Here is an 18,960-nt window from a genome sequence, read left to right as displayed (position 1 = left end):
TTCATAAATTATTAGGCCCTGCACCGAGAGCTGCTTTATTCGATAATGGCGCCAAAGGAAAAATACTTTAATCTTTGCGGTTTGATGCGATTGGAGATTAAAATATAACGCCTTTTGTGGTCAGCATAATTTACAGTGATTTGAGTAGCTGCAATGTGTTTTCCCTCTTTTTAAATTCTGTTTTGATTCTACTTTTGACTTTCTTTTTTTTTAAGAAATTATTTTTTTCTTTTTGTTTCTGGTGTTTGAGTGAAATAATTTGCCCTTTTTATACTAATCGGAGCTTTTTCGTTGCCATAATAATTAAAGGCTGCACATTTTCCTCCACAAATTAGTGTTGGACATTGTGAATGTTGTAAAAATCCGTGCGTAAATCTGATATTTCTTGTGCGTAAAATGCTGTCACCCTGCCGAGCCCCCCGTGTGGTTTCGCACTGCAGTTCTTTCCTCCACAACCAGCAGAGACTAAACGCTGTTTGCATTTTTCCGGATGTTTCTGGAATGCTGTTTGGAGCATTTGTTTCCTGCTTTGATTTCCGTAAATGGGGAGCAATAAAACCATAAAGTGGCTCTGTGAAAACACTCCGCGGGTCCCTATGTGTGTGTGTGTGTGTATGTATGTATGTGTGTGTGTGTGTGTGTGTGTGTGTGTGTGTGTGTGTGTGTGTGTGTCCTCAGCAGCTCTGCGGCTGCTCGAGTGTCAAAACAATTCATTAAACCACAAGTTGCATAAAAACTGCTTTTAAAAACAGACTTACATGACGATAAGTTAATTATAACAGGCACAATAATAATAATAATAAAAACGTTTGGAATTGAACTTTATCAAGGCGCATTCATTCAGCCGTATGTCTGCAGGATAAAATATCTGAACAAGGCACATTTCCCATGTTTGATCATGTGCAGCAAAACATGTAATTTGGGTTTTTGGTTTTGATTTATTAGTGTCGTTTTCAGAAATGCTGGAAACATCTCCAACATGCTCAGCAGCCACACAACAGATTAATAATGACGCACAGTCTGAGCTGGATGGCACCAGTGCACAAATGCGCAGTGTCCACGAAGTGCAAAATTATCGTTCTCTCTATCTTTCCTTTAATTCCTAAAGTGTCGCGGCTGTTTTTTTTAAAACCCACTTGGATCTGTGATTTATGGCGCCTCGGCTTGGCGTCCTGCCTAATAACGCCCTCTGAGCAGCTGGAGCATAAAATCCCGTCCAGACCAAACAGAAATGTCCGACACAGGAGAGCGGATCAAGTCGCGCTGATCGAGGTGCATTCAAGGTAACTGGGAGAAGAGGATTCTCATGACCTCCAAGCTGAATGAACAGGAGGGCGAGTGGGAAGATGGTGACGTTATACTGGAGTCTGAAGCCAGAATACCGATGCTGCTGGAGAATGCGTCATTCTTGAATCTGTAGCGCCCTCTAGTGTTTAAATGATACGCAACAGCACCATCTCCGGTGCGTGTGGAGCTGCTGCAGGATGCAGCGGCAGATCAACACCATTGTGGCTGCTTATTATGATGTTGATCATATGCGAGGAAGATGTGGCAGCATTTGAACGAGGAGCTTTCAGCAGCAAGTAGATTGGTAATATTGAAATTAATTTAGTGTGTGTGTTATTGCGCAGATAAGCGTCTATGATGCAAGTTTGAAAAACATTTTTATGTATAGTATTTAAATAAATAGCATTTCGAGCCCTTTCTAGAAGCATGCTGCACTATGAGTCACGCATTCCCTGACAGTCACCGCCCCCTGGTGGCTCATGATGACAATAGCACCCATAACATGGCATACAGATGTAAAATAGGATGAATGAACAGTCTGGCCACCACTTCAAATTCAAAACCACATAGATTATATCATGTGTGTTATACCTCACACAGTTTATGTGTAATTAAGTAAAAACAAAAAGCCATTTCTAAAAAATCAAAATCTGGACCCTTCTGTTCTCTCCAACTTCAGACCTATTTACAAGACTTTTTTTGTCCAAAGTTTTGGAAGAAGTAGTTTTTATTCAGTTGCAAACATTTTTTAAATGACTAAGGTATGTATAAAACCTTTCAGCCTTTAAGAGTTTTTAATGATCTTTTAGCTGTTGACTCAGGCAGCTCTGCTGTCCTGGTGCTGTTAGACCTGACCGTTTCCTTCTTTTTTCATGCCTGGAACATTGTGTGGGTATTAGAGGTACAGCCCTCAAATGGTTCCAGCTAAACGTCACCGATCGGAGCTTCTCTATTTGCCTCAGCGAAAACAGTGGCCCCACGTACTTTGGGGTTCCACAAGGCTCCATTTTGGGCCATTGCCTCATCTCACTGTATATGCAACACATTCTCACTCCGGCCTCATCGCAGTTCGACATTTTGGTTGTAGTCTTTAAATATTGAGATACAATGTGCAAGGTACCCTTAATGTAAGTGCATATTGCCCTTTATGAACTAAATAAACTAAACTAAACTAAACCCTGGGCGCATTGGTTGTTGATGTTCTGGGTTGCCGTGTCAACTTCAGCCCGTTACATGCATTGTCTGATTTCAAAATACACTTCTGTTTTAACAGGAAATGTACAGTTTGCATACAGTCTCTTTCAAAATAAATGCACTACTTCGATACTAAACTGCAAATTGATGGGGTTTTTTTTCCTTCACTTGGTTACATTAAGCTAACACATGCACATGGTTGGGTTTATAGGCAACAAAAGCACATCTTGTGGTTTGGGAAAAGAACAGGGTTTGGCTTTACAATCTCACAGGAAGCAAACCTCAGCCTCCCAGGCAAAAGTGAAAGTTGGATGAAAGTCGGTAGTTTTTAGACGCCATAACAAAATAATGGCAACCAGCTGCAGATCACGCCAATGCAAAAGGACAGCTTTTTCCTTAGTGTCTGATGCCCAAAGTCACTGACCAAGCGAGTCTCACTTAAGGGTGAGACTGAGTTGCAGTGAGCACTCCCAAACAGTGGTCCCACTTACTTGTGTGGTTCCTCAAAGCTCCATTTTGGGCCCTATCCTCTTCTCTCCATTTCACTGCTTTTGCAGATGATGTCCCGATCTATTTATTTATTAATTAACTTACTTCGGACTGGAAAAAGAAAACAGGACCATATAACACCAGTATTGGCCTCCCTCCACTGGTTTCCTGTCCATTTTAGGATTCATTTTAAAATTGTATCGCTGGTTTTAAAGGTTTTAAACGGTCTTTTAAACCTTATCGAGCAGAACTTCTGTATCTTCATACTGTATACTATATCATACTATAACAGATGCTCTTGGATTTTGCGTGGCTGCCCCTACACTCTGGAACATGCTTACCTTTAGAAATAAAAACTGCTCCGACGTTAGAAACTTTTAAGTTGCTACTGAAAACCTGCCTCTTCTTGTGGGCGTATGATTGATTGAGCCTGAAAGCTTAAATTTATTTCATCTTCTGTTGTGCTGCAGTTTGCTCATTATGTTTATTTACTTTCATGTCCCATTTGATGTTTGATTCTATACTTACCTGCTTTTATATTTTGTGACTGTTCAGCACTTTGGTCAGCTGCAGATGTTTTTAAAAGTCCTCTACAGATAAAGTTTGACTTGACTTAAAATATCAAGTGACAATAGAAGAAAACCGACATTGCCAGTTGGAATATTTCTTGATAAATAAATAGCTTTTGGTTTTTAGTTTGCTAATATCATTTCTTTTTGTTTGTTTAGTTTTTGTTACCTGTGTCAGATGGCGATGCTCAGCTGCTTTACTTCAGATAAACTGCTCAAACAGTATCAGTTCTGGAAACAATAAAAAGAAACAAAAGGAAATACGTTATTTGTAAAATGCAAAAGGATGAGCCTCTTAAAATGTGAAAGTCTGATGATATACGCCAAAGACAGGCCATGACAGAGAGGTCACTTTAATAAAATTAAAAGTAATACTCAGTATCATTTATCTACAGTAGCATAGAACTGCCAGGCCAGGAAAAAATATCATAGTTAGTTAGTTTTTTTTTTCTTTTTTTAACAAAAAAAAAAAACTTTTTGTGAAACATCTGGTTATAACGAGACACTTTTCATGTTACTACCTGATTTTTTAAATTTCTTTGTTTTTTGTGGTGTGGCATCAATATGCTTCCATAATTCTAAGCTTTGTTTAGTAAAACCATTGAATCAATCTCAATCAGGACAAACCTGCAGGTGAGTTTCATCTTTGTAAATGTGCAGCTGAATCTGAAGTCTTTGCACCATCCTGCAGGGACAGACAGATCACTTATTCGTTTATTAAATTATTTATTTATTTATTATAGTTCTCTCTCTTCAAGGTGAAGCTTTATGGTGAGTTTCTACCTCACCTGCACATGTGTTTTATTTCTGTCATTTTTTTCTGTCTGACCTCTCTTTTTAATTTAAAAAAAAAAAACGGTGCACATAAAACACAGACAACATAAGAGACAGACATGTTTTGTAAAACACTGACAGAGGACACAAACATGTTTCTAACCGTCTCTCTCTCAGGCTCTGTGTCTGTCTGTCCTTCTCCTGTCTCTCTGTCCATCTCAGGCTTTAATTTAATGTTTGTCTCATTCTCTGCATCACTGTCTTCCCTATCTCCTTTTGTCTCTTTGTTTCTCTCTCTCTCTGACACACACACACACACACACACACACACACACACACACACACTGCCTGCTGCATTGCAGTAGGTTGTAAATACTGAGTGCCAGCTGAGCTTGACTGAGCAGCACCAGTGAAATACTGTCTTTGTTTCCCTCTATCTCTCACACCCCGCCTGCTGCCCTCATGAGGAGGAAAAAAAAGATGTAAAATTCAAAAAGAGGGAGAAAATACTGTCTCTTTGTGTCTCTGACACTCAGGCTGCCCTCGTAAAAAAACAGAACGTCAATGAAAACAAAAACACGCAGGAAGGGATTCCTTCTGTCTCTTTCTGTCCATCTGTCCGGGTGCGTTTTATGGAGGAGAAATTCAGTTTCTTTCACAGCGAGGGTTCAATGTAAAAGACATGAAGACACATAGACAAAGAGGAGAAGGCTAAAATGTAAAATGTAGACATTTTCTTGCCTTTTTTAGTTTGAGATGAAAACTATCATTTTTGTTTTTCAGCTGAAGGACAAACATGAAGCCACTTTGAGATATGAAAACACTCAATTTCACATGTGCATTTTAAACCATATTCCTAAAGCTGCACTTTGACAAACAGTTCCTGCATTAGCATCAGACGTCCTTACACAATCTCTGGTAATATTCCCCTTGAATGCATGTGCAGCCTGCATGTGTGCATCTCACCCCACTGAAGTATCTGTTAGTTTGCACAGACCTCAGTGCACATAGAAGTTAAAGTTTTCTGCATCAGGCCTGGTGATTATCACCAAATACAACTGTGTTACTGCACAAAATGAATCACAAAGGATGCTCATGTTCCCTCTTGTGTTCCTCTGTAAACCAGTAGCTGCTTGACTTAGTTGGAGCATTGGGAAAGAGACCTGTTTATGCAATCTATTCATGTATGAATTATGCTCACATGCACCAAATTTTAGTTGGATGTGCAGCTGAAAAGACACATTTTACTGCAGACACAGTCCAGGCTGGTGTGTCACACTAATTCACATACTCTGTAATGTCCTGCAGTCCAGTTAAAGCCTTCTTAATTATATCTATGACGCAACACACGTAACAATCTGCAGCAGAACATAAAAGCTGTATTACTGAATCAAACACTCACATGCATAGTGGAGCAATGATTGGGTGTCTGTTCGTTTTCACACCTCAGCTGCATTTCAGACGTCAGAGCTCAGAGCTGGTACCTGATGGCAGCTTCCTGCTGGACTCCATTTTCCTCTGCAGCATCCTGAGATCAACACAACAAACAAATTAAAATATCAAAGCAGAAACAAACAAACATTGAGTCAGAAATTAGTGAAGATGCATTTAGACCGAGGAGTTAGGAAGAGATGGCCCAGAGAGTTAAAACAAGACAGGAAACATGCAAAAGAAAAATCTACGTACTCATCTTCCTCCGCCTGTGAGCAGCCCGGTTTTTTCGATTGGTAATAAACGTTGTTGTATCTAATGTGTGTAAACAACAACACATTGTTTTTTTGCGTTTCAACGTGAAAACGCAGCATTTAACGAATAAATCAGACAGAGCTGGTTGCACATGCTACAGAGAGGTAAAAACATTACAATAAAAACTAGAGAGAAAGCGTCCATGGAGGCGCGCGGATGTCGAGGAGCAGCTCTGGGCGACCGAGAGCGCGCGAGGTAAAGAGGCTGCCCTTGAGGGTACGCACTGCACGCGCACACATGACCGTTGGCGGCCAATGGCGGCCGGTGTCGGCTCGTAAAACGGCTTTTATGACCTGTGTGTGTAAATCGTGCAGACAGAAAGTGGAATTTGTGGCAGCTGCACTCAAGAGAAAGCTGCATTTCCAAATAAGCAAACACACTCACAGAGAGAGAGAGAGACACGCACACACTCTCTCTCTCACACACACACACACACACACGTAAACACGCGCGCGAAGCTTGGTGAATCCAGCCATTTTTTCAAGGCCTCTGGTCCAGTCTGTGCTGTTCTGTTGCATTTTGTTTTTTACTATTGACAACTACTTTTTTACAATGAAGGAAACCAGAACTTTACCTGAACCAAAATACCTCAATTTCCAAACATCAGAACAATTTAAACCTCTAAAACGGAACATTTTTGCTTCAGACAAACAAATCCCCTAAAATAAGATCCGGGCTGGACCAAAATACACATTCGTGTGATGTAAAGAAAACAGGGCTCATTACTTTTTATAGTGTCGCCTATAAGAACACATTTTTTTTGCAGAACCTTAATAAGACATGGTTTATTTTCTGCTTCTTTTTCCGTTTTTACATTTCCAGTTCCACCCTGTAAACTGAATAAATAACAAGGAGAGTACCTTAAAATAGGTCTATTAAAACGAGAGATTGACTGATTTTTATTTTAAACATGTAAAACAAACAAAACAAAAAGACTAAAAAAAAAAAAAAACAACCCAATAATTGAGATGTATGATGATCTATATAATAAACTCAATTAATAAATTCAAAAATTTAATTTAGATACCTATTAAACCCTTTCCCAGCGAAATTATTCAGGCTAATTATTTTATAGTGACCATTTGTTGACATGTATTATTATTATTATTATTATTATTATTAATTATATTAGGCTATATTAAATAATATCTCTCCAGCTTTCTGATTCACCATCTTTACCCTTAAAAGAGGTCATAATAATACAATATTATATAAATAAATATATATCTATATCACCTTAATCGGGTGATAATAATACATTTATATATATATATATATATATATATATATATATATATATATATATATATATATATATATATATATATATATATATCCACTACTTTATATTCTCTCTGCAGAATGAGAAGATGGCTGCCATCACTAAAACTGCTGCAGTGCTGCAGTGTGTCACTGCTCAGCAGTCCTCATCATCGTTATTTCACTGGAACTGAAATCATTATTTCCAGACTTAAAGCCATGGTAAACATCTTGAGTGCATTTCAACAAGTCATTTAAATAAATTCAGATTATCACATCATTAATTGTATTCCACAGCTTGTATGAATAAGCATTAATGTGGTTATTTTGTTCCAAACTCCGGTGCGTCTCCCTTCTGTGCAGCTGCCATCAAACAATCGCGTTCTCACTTTTTTCCATTTTCACGATGATGGCAGCCATCTTATTGTAAACTACCACAATCCACCTGTGCATATCTACCATTTTAGCTTAAAGGACTGTGATAGAGAGAAAACAGAGAGCAGGTCATCAGATGTTAAGATGCACGTGCTCTCCCCTCTCTCTTACTCTCAGTCCTGCTTTTGGCACCTCGTCCCGAAAGGTATAACTCACCATTTGAATACAACTATAACAATACATATGTGGTTATAAAAAAAGCTTCCAGTATTGAAATCTGAAACATGTTTTTTATCATTTTTATCTCAGCAGGGAATTCTCTGATATTTCTAAGTATTACTGGATACATAATACAAACCCGGGCCCTGGTGCTGGTGATATATCTTCTTTGTTTTTGTTTGTGATTTATGATTTGTCCTTTTATGGCCATGCAGCTCTGTGAGAATACGAGCAGGAAGACGTGTTGGCTGCATTTTAATGTCTACATTTATGTGGAAACTCCATAATTTATGTCACACTTAATCAGCGGTGAAAGAGAGAGGGGTTTCTGAATGACAGCAGCAGGCTACTTATGAGTTTTTGCATTATGTTGCTGTTTTACAAATTATTTTTTATTCCAATTTATTATTTCAAATTTTATTGTGTCTTCGTTGAATATTTGCAGTCTTTCATTTTCTCGTCTTACAGTTAAAATGGCTCATTTTTAAATACTATGAGTAGAAGAGATAACAATAACGGATTGTTTCTCTACGTAGTTTCACAGAGGTATGTTGATTCGTGAATGTTGGGATGTCAGGAGGCAGAGAGAGTTTTATTTTGAAGAGGAAACAAAAAGTGGAAGTAGAAACACACACCTCTCAGACTGCAGTAATGTCTTAATGAAAACAGGAGGGATGAAAAGATAAGGGACTGTTCGTTACTTATGAGGGGGAAGGGGTGGGGCAAAAAGTTGGAGGCATGTCTTTTTTTTTTTAAGCAGTGGGGAGTAACCTTTTTTTTATTGTGGCTCAGGGGAGCAGCAAACATATTTAAATTGATGTATTTTGTATGTTTTACTGCAGAATTTTTTAAAAACATACCTTTGAAACCCCCAGCTTTGTAATTCATAATACATGAAGATGTAATTCACTTTAAAGGTAATGAGATATAACCCTTCCCATTACCCTTATCTTAGAATTAACTCAGGAAATGTATATATTTGATAATATATTCTCCTTGACCTTCACCACCTCTCTTTAACGTACACTGCATAGCTAAAGTTGGTTAATCGCAAACTTAGCATTAGCATAAGTAACGAATGTAGCCTTTCCTTTACCCTAACCTAAACCACCTCTCTTTTCAACCCGGTCTGACTCCAAAGTTGTTGAAATCTGGCACTTGGTCAGTGCCCTCAGCGTAAGACACCAAGGACGACAAAAGCTGTTTTTTCACGTCAGCATGATGCGCAGCTGGTTGCCGTTATTATTTAGTCACATTGTTGAATTCTGAACCACACCTGAGCTGAACAGAGTGATATTTTGAATACATTTTATTCTACGACTCAAAAAATGAAACGCGCAAACTCACCAGCGTGCACAACAAGAGTGGAAAACCGAGGCTTTTTTCAACTCCGGGATTTTGTTTTCACCTTTTAACTTTCAAACATCAAAGGTTATGTTTTAAAAATCTAATAATTAATGTATGCTGGAGGAAGGCTTGTATATTTTTCCTCAGACACTCAGGGAGGCTCAAGAAAAAATATTTGCAGCATCGGGGAGGGTCAAAATGAAATTAAAAAGAAAAAGGAAATAAAATCACGCCCCAGCCACCCTCCTCTTCTGATGAGTAAAGAACAGTGCCTAAAGTAGAACTTCATTCATCCTGAGGGAAATTCCTGTGCAGTATTGGCAAAACAGAGTGCCACATACAGAAGGCTAAAATAACCTAACAGCAGGTGCAAAATATAAAAACTGGATAACAGTTACAGCGCAAATAAGGCGCAATCACATATAAACAATATGAGCATCACCGGAAATCACAAAGAAAGGTTATTTTTGAAATGTAATAAAGTTACCCTGTTAAAATGTAATCCACAACTACTTAAATTACTTAATCAAAGTAATGTAACTTATTAAATTTGATTTTGGATTACTTTTCTGACAAATGTTTTAAAGCGGGCCTTAAAGTTGGTCCGGAAATAGGCTGTACCAAAATAAGACATTCCTGCAATGTGAAACGATGCAAAGCAACAGAATCAGTTTTATTCTACATAAAAACTTTTTAGTGAAAATAATTCAGATGTAATCCTTTTGTAACCACCAGCATTTTGATAGGTAACTGTAGGCCTAAGTGATTATAGTTACATTTATTTTGTAATTTAATTACATGTAACTAGTCACTCCCAACACTGCACACGAGTTGGGCTGCAATTTAAAATTACTGAATGGCTCTTTTCATGTGTGTATTGCCCGGGGTTTCCAGGGTCATGGAAAACATGGAAAAGCCACGAAATTTGCGCAACGTAACATAACAGCAAATTAATTTTCTGAACGCTGTTGACATAAAGTAGCTCTAATATGCGTCCATGTGTGACTTTTGTTTACCAACAAGTGCATTTTCTCTCGTCTCTCCCTCCATCTGCTGGCTGAAATGACAGTATGGGAAAAAAATATGATGGGCCCTTGAAGAGTCATGGAAAAGTTTGGAAACTTTGTCCATGTAAATGTTTGGAATATAAATATAGAATGGGGCCCCTGGGGAGGAGGGGCCCGTGGAGAGAGCTCTTGCAAGTGATTCATATTACCAGCTTGGACATACTCAAAGATAAATGATTAAAAAAGAAGTATAAATAACGGTGCCATTTGCTGTATGTCCTCAAAAAGTCAATCTGCATCATGGTTTTCATTTTTTTTTTTTTTTTTTTTTTTTTTTTAAAGGTCCATGGCTATCTAAGACAAACTTACATGCTTTTTCTATGTAAGCTATAAAATCTATAAATATACTATGAAACTATTCAATGAAATGATTCATTTCTTTGATATTTGTCAGATATGCAGTGATGATGGCTGGGTATGTATGTCGATGTCGCTGACGATACACCATAGCCTGCACTGGGGCCTGCTCTACCTTCCTTACGCCACTGAGTGTTGGACCCCTGATTTATTTTTCTTAAAATCTTTACAAAGGCTAAAATAATAAAACCACTGTGAGGGATTTCCTAAAAATGTGGATGAATCTTAATGTGCAGCAGTAACGCAGACACCATGTCACAGAGTATGAACAGCTGGTGCAGGGAAAGCCTTCACAGCTCTGAGGTCAGATAGTTGGACTCAGAGTCCAGAGAGCTCAACATGACGTCATAAAACCACTGTGTGTCATAAAACCACTGTGTGTCAAACAGTGCGACAGCTCCACCCAGCGGACACAGACAGTCACTGCACACACAGGCTTTTATCTTCATGTCTCTAACCCATAAGAACCCACTGTGACACAGGTGCCACACATCCTTTAAATGTTCTGGAAAATTCCATGAACAGCTTTCTCCTTGACTTTAACTCATGAAGTCCCAGAGTGACACATACTTAACATCCTGGTGGATCATGTGACAGGTCATGTGATTTGGTCTTCCCACAACAACATTTCCAAGATGTCTGTGTGCCAGGTTACCACTAGGGGCAGAGCTAGCTAAATTTAAAAAGCTTGTTTTTGGTTGCCAAAGGTAAGATTCAAACCATTTAAGAATTGTAATGCTTACATAACAAGTCCTTTATTACATTTAACCTGTTATGAACACATTTCATGAACAAATTGATATAAAACAAGTCAGGTAAATATCGTTGTGACATATATGTCACATCGGACCTTTAACCTTAAAATTGTCATGGAAAACCTATTGTGACATATATGTCACAATACGAAATTTTATGATCTGCTCAGTTAACTTAACTTTTTCAATGATATTTAGTTAATACATTTTATATTGTTCAATTCAAAGCATATTAAAACAAATGTAAACAAAAATCACATCATATGAATCAGTTATTAACAAAATATATAAGGAAACCATTTTTACCCATCAGTGAATAAAAACAGACCCTATATCACTTTGTTCTACCCTATATCATTTGAAAATGTAATGAAAATAAATAAATAATAAAAATTGAAAAGAATAATTGAAAATTGTAATTTAATTTTATCTGCATTATGGATAAGAAGCGATACAGTGTTCAGGATGCACTGACATTCATCCAGGAGACGACAGTGACTTTGAGGATGTGAAAGTAGCTCAGATGACGACCTTGAAGACCCTGATTACACTCCCAGCAACAAAGACATGGAGAATGACAAGTCAAGTGAGTCTAGTGATTCAGACTGCAGTCAATCAGGTGATTTAGATGAAGTACCTCAACCAAAGATGAACCCTGGACAGCAAAATACAACTACCCAGTAGTAGTTTTTATTTTTATTCAATTTGCAAATTTTTGCAAATGTATTCATTTGTGTGTTGTAAAACAAATATGAAAAGAAAATGTTGTTGTTAAACCTAAGAGGTAAAGTTAGAATCGTTGTTACCAAACAGAAAAACATGACCAGAAAAAGACTGTAGCTCAGTTTTTTTACAGCTACAATGGCTTGTTGAGAAGACCTCCAATATGATGAGGCAGTCTTTTTTTGAATTCAATTTGCAAATTTTTGTATTGTGAAATAAATCAAAATTTTGTTGTTAAAGATTTTGTTATTAAACCCAAGAGGTAAAGTTATGATATTGTGGAAACGCAAATAAAAAGACAAAGCTTTGTTATCAAACCAAAAAAGACTAAGGCTGATTAATTTTCAAAAGAGGAATGAATTTACCATTAACACCCATTGACAGATCTTTGACACTAATGAGTGTTATTTTGAGAAAAATGTCAGAAATGTGTTCTATATGGTCTATTTAGTCTATTTTATATCCCCCATAATTACCCTTGATGGATAAATTATCCAGGTTCTTAACGCCCAATGTGACATATATGTAACATTACAGATCTCTGACAGTGAGGGGTGGTATTTTGAAAAAAATGTCAGAAATATGTTCTATGTGGTCTATTTAGTCTGTTTTATGTCCCCCATAATTTTCCTTTAAGGAGAAATTGGTCTGGGTTCTTATGGGCTAAATGTCTTTATTTGAGACAACAACACGAGCAGGGACATCTATTTTAACAAATACATGTACAAACAGTTTATTACTTTTGTTATGTCTCTTTGTAATGACGCTCGTGTCACCATCTTAAACAGTAACAGATTACTCATATGAACATCTCCGTCCTTCACGGGAACACGCTGCAGGAGTCCTTCTTTGTAACCAATCACTCTGAATGTGATTCACTTTATTATTAGCCTATAGTTTAATACCGTATTACTGCACTACTGTGAATTGATTTTATGTTACTGCAGACCTTGTGTTGGGAACAACATTTAATCGGGAGCAATCACTTGAACATTACCGGCCGTCCGATTTAATTTCTGCAGCACAATAAGTATTCCCTTTGTTGTAGTTCCCTGTTAGTGCGGCTCCTTCCTTCATTTTGGGTTTATGACGGCAGATAGATCCTAAACATTTATAGGAATATCTGTCCAATTGTTTTTGTCCCATCGTTGTTTTTGTAAATGTCTTATTTACTCCTTTTTCCTTTATTGTAGAATCTTTAGCTGCATGTGGAATGGTAACATTATTTATTTTAATTTAATTTAATTTAATTTAATTTAAAATAATTTTTAATTTAATTTAATTTAATTTAATTTTATTTTATTTTATTTTATTTTATTCATTACGTTATTTTTAGACATACTTATTTTTACTAAGGCTATGTTGAAGTTTTTGGGGTTTTTTTCCACTCCAGGAAATATCAACTGGGCAAGTGATTTTGTCTTTTTTCTTTTCCTTTTTTTTTTTAATCTATTTATTTAATTTCTTCCTTTGTTGCAAAAACAGATAAACGGTATTCTTAAAAATGAAAATAATAAAATGAAAAATAAAATAAAATAAAAACACCAGCCCGATTGCCTGGAGTGCCAAAAATAAATGAATAAATAAAATGAAATATAATAATAAAAAATACAATAAAATGAAAGATTCATGAACGCAGCTTTAATAAAAATATAATGTATTTTTTTCAACCCTTCATTTGTATTTTTAGGCTTTCTCGTCTCCCTCAGCAAATTCTTCATAGGCTACAACATATGTCAGCGATCAGTCGACAAATGTGAAAATAACACACACACACACACACACACACACACACACACACACACACACACACACACACACACACACACACACACACACACCGAAATTTAAATCCAGAAAACGAGACGAAATTGTTCCTTTCTGTTGCAAGAAAACGGAAATATAATTAAAATTCTGTCATTTCTTGCAGCAAAGTGTTCCTGAGGATTTGGTGCATTAAAGCTGGAGGCCAGTTTCTCCTCTCGGCCTCAGACAGCTTCATTACACTGTTAAAAGCGGTAATCTGGATTATAAAAGTGGCAGCCCTGCACCTCAGATCGTGGTGAGTCCAGACTCAAACGCTGCTCAGACACACACTTTTGTTTTCCGTTTAAATCCCCTGTATAATAAAACCTCCTGTGTTTTGTGTTGCCGCAGTGTTGTGTGTGTGTGTGTGTGTGTAGATGTGATGGAGGCTGTCTGGTCTCATCTGCAGACAATGACTTTAACATTTAGGACAGTTGAGGCTCCGCGGCAGGAAAGGGTGTCCCAATAAAACCATATAGTGTCTGGGCTAAATGACTTTATGGTCCCTCCGTCTTTCTCTGTGCGTCTCTGTGCACAGTGTTGTGTGGTGTGTTGTGTTGTGGGGGGAAAGTCACGTTTATTCTCCAAATGCATGCTGTTGCTTTATGACCCTGCAGTAGGATGAGCGCGTTATATGGCCGCAGTAAATGAGGGAAGCTCCGAGGCGCTGCTCTGACTTTGACTAAACAAGCAGCAGAGATGTGTCTCTGCGGACTGAAACTCTCTACATACCTGCACAACACCTTGACGTTGGCATAATGTCATCACAATAAAAGATATAATAAATGTGTGTGTGATCCGATGAAACGTCAAACATGACGTATGCTTCTGTAGCACTTCTCTGGTGTGGGATCAAACCATAATAATAGGGCGACACTACGAGACAAGACTCATGTTATTATTAGAGGTGATCATGTTCGTGCAGCAGCGTAGGAGTATTTTATCCGTTTCTGTATTTCATACAAAAATATAAACAAAAAAGCGATGCAAATGTTTTCACAGCTGCAATAACCAAACTGTAGCGGAGGTATTTTGTGTTCTGTGTTCCACACAAGTAAAAATACAAAAACATAATATGCTGTTACACCTGTAATAATCTGGCCAAACGAGTGTCTACAAAAACATGCAGGCTAGATGTATTTTGTGTTTCTCTACACCGTAAAAATCATTCAATACGAAAAATATTAATAACCTACAGCCACAGATATCTAACCAGAGACTGATTAAAGAATACTTTGGCAAAAGCTGTCGTAGTTGTTGTATTTTGTGTGTGTTTCTCTGCTGATACACAAATATAAAACATGTAATACAAGCACTATGAATGATACAGCCATAATAATCTAACCAAAGGATTGGCTATATATGTAGTACCTAGTAGTAGTAGTAGTAGTAGTAGTAGTAGTAGTAGTAGTAGTAGTGGTATTTTTGTGTGTTTCTCTTCTGCATACACAAATATTCATATTTGATCTAAACATTATAAATAACAATACAACTTTAATTTTATATCAGCTATTACAGACTGGGCCACAAAAATATGTAGCACCAAGCAGCAGTAGCCGTCACAGTAGTACCAGTAGTGTGTGTCGTAGCAGTCGTAGTCGTAGGAGCAATCATATTTTGTGTGTGTTTCTCAACCTTGTACAAAGATAAAAACATGTATTACAAAAGAGAGATGATACATTACAGCTGTAATTTTATTACAACCACAGGCTGGTAATCTAACCAATTATTGGCCTACGGCATACCTAGTAATAGTAATCGTGGTTGTCATCGTAGTTGTATTTTGTGTGTGTTTCTCTACTGCATACAAAAATGCAAATGTTTGATCCAAAAATTATAAATTACTCAACAGCTGTATCTTTATTACAGCTATTATGAGCTAATCTAACCAAACGATGGGCCACAAAATATGTTGCACCTAGTTTTGTGCGTTTCTTTTGTGTGTGTTTCTCTACTGCACACAAAGATCTAATTATTCAATTCAAATATTATAAATAACAGCACACATTTAATTTTATTACAGCTATTGTAGGCTAATCTAACCAAGAGATGGGCTCCAACAAATATGTAGTACCTAGTAGTAGTATTAGTTACTGTTGTTGTATTTTGTGTGTTTTCTATTATTATTTTGAAATATGAATATTTTTATAAAAAACGATACTTGGCTGATCTACTAAATGATTGGCTAGGAAAAAAAATATGCAGTTGTGCCAGCAGCAGTAGTAGTGACAGTAGTGGTGGTATTTAAAGTATATTTATCAAGGCTATTTTTTATACAAGATAATAATACAACATCGGCCTATATAGGCTATCTAACGGTATTTTTATTACAGCTATAATCATAATATATTGTGTTAATAATCACAAAAAAGATTGCAAACATAAAACGTGTTATTATTGTTATTAGTTTTAATACTTGTAGTACGTAGTAGCGGGCTGGTGTTATCATGTCCGCATACCCGTACTAATACCTCTAACTCATAGCCTACTGTGTAACTGGTATTATTGTAAATATCAAATAAAGTCCTGACGCCGTGTCAACAACCCGCCGCATGAAATCTCAAGCATATACTGCAACTAAGAATAAAAACAACAGGGACGGTGTATTATTAACAATGATGACGTCATTCATTTTTTATTTGACTTTTATAAAAATCCCCACGAGCAGCATATTGAGCGTAAATGAGAGCATGATGAAGGCCTCGTGTCGTCACATCCTGACTCCAGTTCAGTCGCAGCGCGGGGCTGCAGCTGTAGGCTAACATAGCCTGTTGGGTTTCCTCTGTCTCCAGAGAGAACGGCGTGTTTCTGACTCCATCTCATCCTCGGGAAAAAAAACAACACTGAAATACTGACATCCCGTAATAGTCCTGTGATGTTTCAACTGCATCTGATGGTTCATTCTGACGTGAAAAATATAAGTTGTGCGTTGTGTCTGTTTCTGACATGGACTGTAGCTGTTTACAGGAGGTAACCGTGGAAATAACCATCAGACTGCTGTCACACTGTAGCTTAGCATGACTGGTGTGTGAGTGAGTGAGTGAGTGAGTGTGTGTGTGTGTGTGTGTGTGTGTGTGTGTGTGTGTGTGTGTGTGTGTGTGTGTGTGTGTAGGCATGATCTGCACATTATTAGACCCACATTAACAACAGATATACACAGCAACAACACAATAACAACAACAATAACAACAAATAGGCCCATTGGCTCCATGCACAGTTTATAAAAAAAAAAATAAACAAAAAAGCTTTTTTCTGTCTTAGCAACAAAATGTCAAAGGTCCCCTCTGGGTATTATTTTAGGGGAGACTGGGGTTGGTTGTAACACAGAGGTTTGCTCCAATCAGGAGCAAGATTAAAAAACAACAACACATGATTATCTGTGTGTTGCAGGGTTAGTCTGACAGCACCTGAACACACCTGAAATACACTGCGAATTACTCAAAAGTAATTTTGATATTACAGTTTTTTAATAATTTGCTCGTTTGTTTATTTTAGAGTTAAAATGTTGCAGATTTGACATAGTGTTCTGTTCCTATGCCCCAGGAATGAGTCCTAAAACCTGTACACGAGTTAGCATTTAATTCACTCCCCGTTCCCTCGTCTTAATGTCAGAAGGTTAAGGTTAAGAGACTTTCACGTTTTGTTTTATGACATAAAAGACAACAGTAAATACCCCACTCATGAAATCTGAAGCTTCTATGAGTCTTAAAAAAGACACACAGAGGTGAGACAACAGAACGTCATCACGCCGAACACGACTTTACAGTCTTGTTATGGTGGTGACGCTAGGTTGTGCAACCATATTGTAGGTTGTTTATAGCCTAATGTTAGCTTTTCACTTCTGGCAACACATTCTCACTCCGCCCTCGTCACATATCGACATTTGGTCATGGAATTGCCACGTCGAGTTATGACGTCCAAGGTACCCTGGGTGTGTTGGTTGTTGACGATTTGGTACTCCGTGTCAACTTCAGCCTGTTACATGCATTGTAATTAAGTTTAGGCGACAAAAGCATGTGTTGGGTTTAGGAAGAAGAACAGGGTTTGGCTTTACAATCATACGGGAAGCGAACACCAGCCTCTCAGGTGAAGCTCGGTGCTTGTTGGACCATCCACAACCAGTCCTGCCCACCATACTCAGACTTCCGCCACCTTTTTTAATAATTTTCATGACGCTGCGTATCATGCCGATGTGAAAGAACATCTTTTTACGTCTATGTCCGACGCTGGAAGTCACTGACCAAGCACCGGATTTCAACAACTTCGGAGTGAGACCGGGTTGCAGGATTGGATCTACAGCCAATATGGCAGCGCATCCAGAGTCAGGTGGTGTTTCTCAAAATCAAGAAAGGATCCTTAAACAGCTGAAATTCAAGGAGGTCACATCATCAAATCCTGCTGGAGGATTGATCCAATGTCAAGGCATCCTTCGAATTGTAACGAGGACCGAGTCCTTTCTTCAAAGAATTTTTAAGGATGCATGTGTGTATCCTTAGCAGTCAAGAAGTGCTTGCAATTATTTCAGCATGATTTGGAATTGAAGGCAAGGCCTCTTCAATGAAACACCTGGGCACTTGCTTGCCTATTCCAATGCATGTTCAGCAAATGCTAGGAAGGACTCTTGCCAAGCCTCTGCAAGGTCCGGCTCGGACCCGTCCTACCAGAGAAGCATTTTTGACTTTGAGAAGCAGAGAGTGTTGTAACATTTCATCTTATCCAACAACCACTGACGTTCCCCCCGGGAGGCTGGTGTTAACTTCAGGTAAGATTGTAAAGCCAAACCCTGTTCTTCTTTTCCAAACCCAAACGTGCGTGTGTGTTGTTGAGGGGAAAAAAAAAAATCAATTTGGGATGTTGTACAGTCGTAGTGCATTTATTCTAAAAGAGACTGTATGCAAACTGTACATTTCCTGTGAAAACGAAGTGTATTTTGAAAACAGACAATGCATGTAACAGGCTGAAGTTGACACAGCGTCCCGGAACATCAACAAC

This window comes from Epinephelus fuscoguttatus, linkage group LG16 (genome assembly GCF_011397635.1).
Source record: "Epinephelus fuscoguttatus linkage group LG16, E.fuscoguttatus.final_Chr_v1".
NCBI lineage: Eukaryota > Metazoa > Chordata > Actinopteri > Perciformes > Serranidae > Epinephelus > Epinephelus fuscoguttatus.
The sequence above is the reverse complement of the archived record's forward strand: the minus strand, read 5'-3'. Positions refer to the sequence as shown.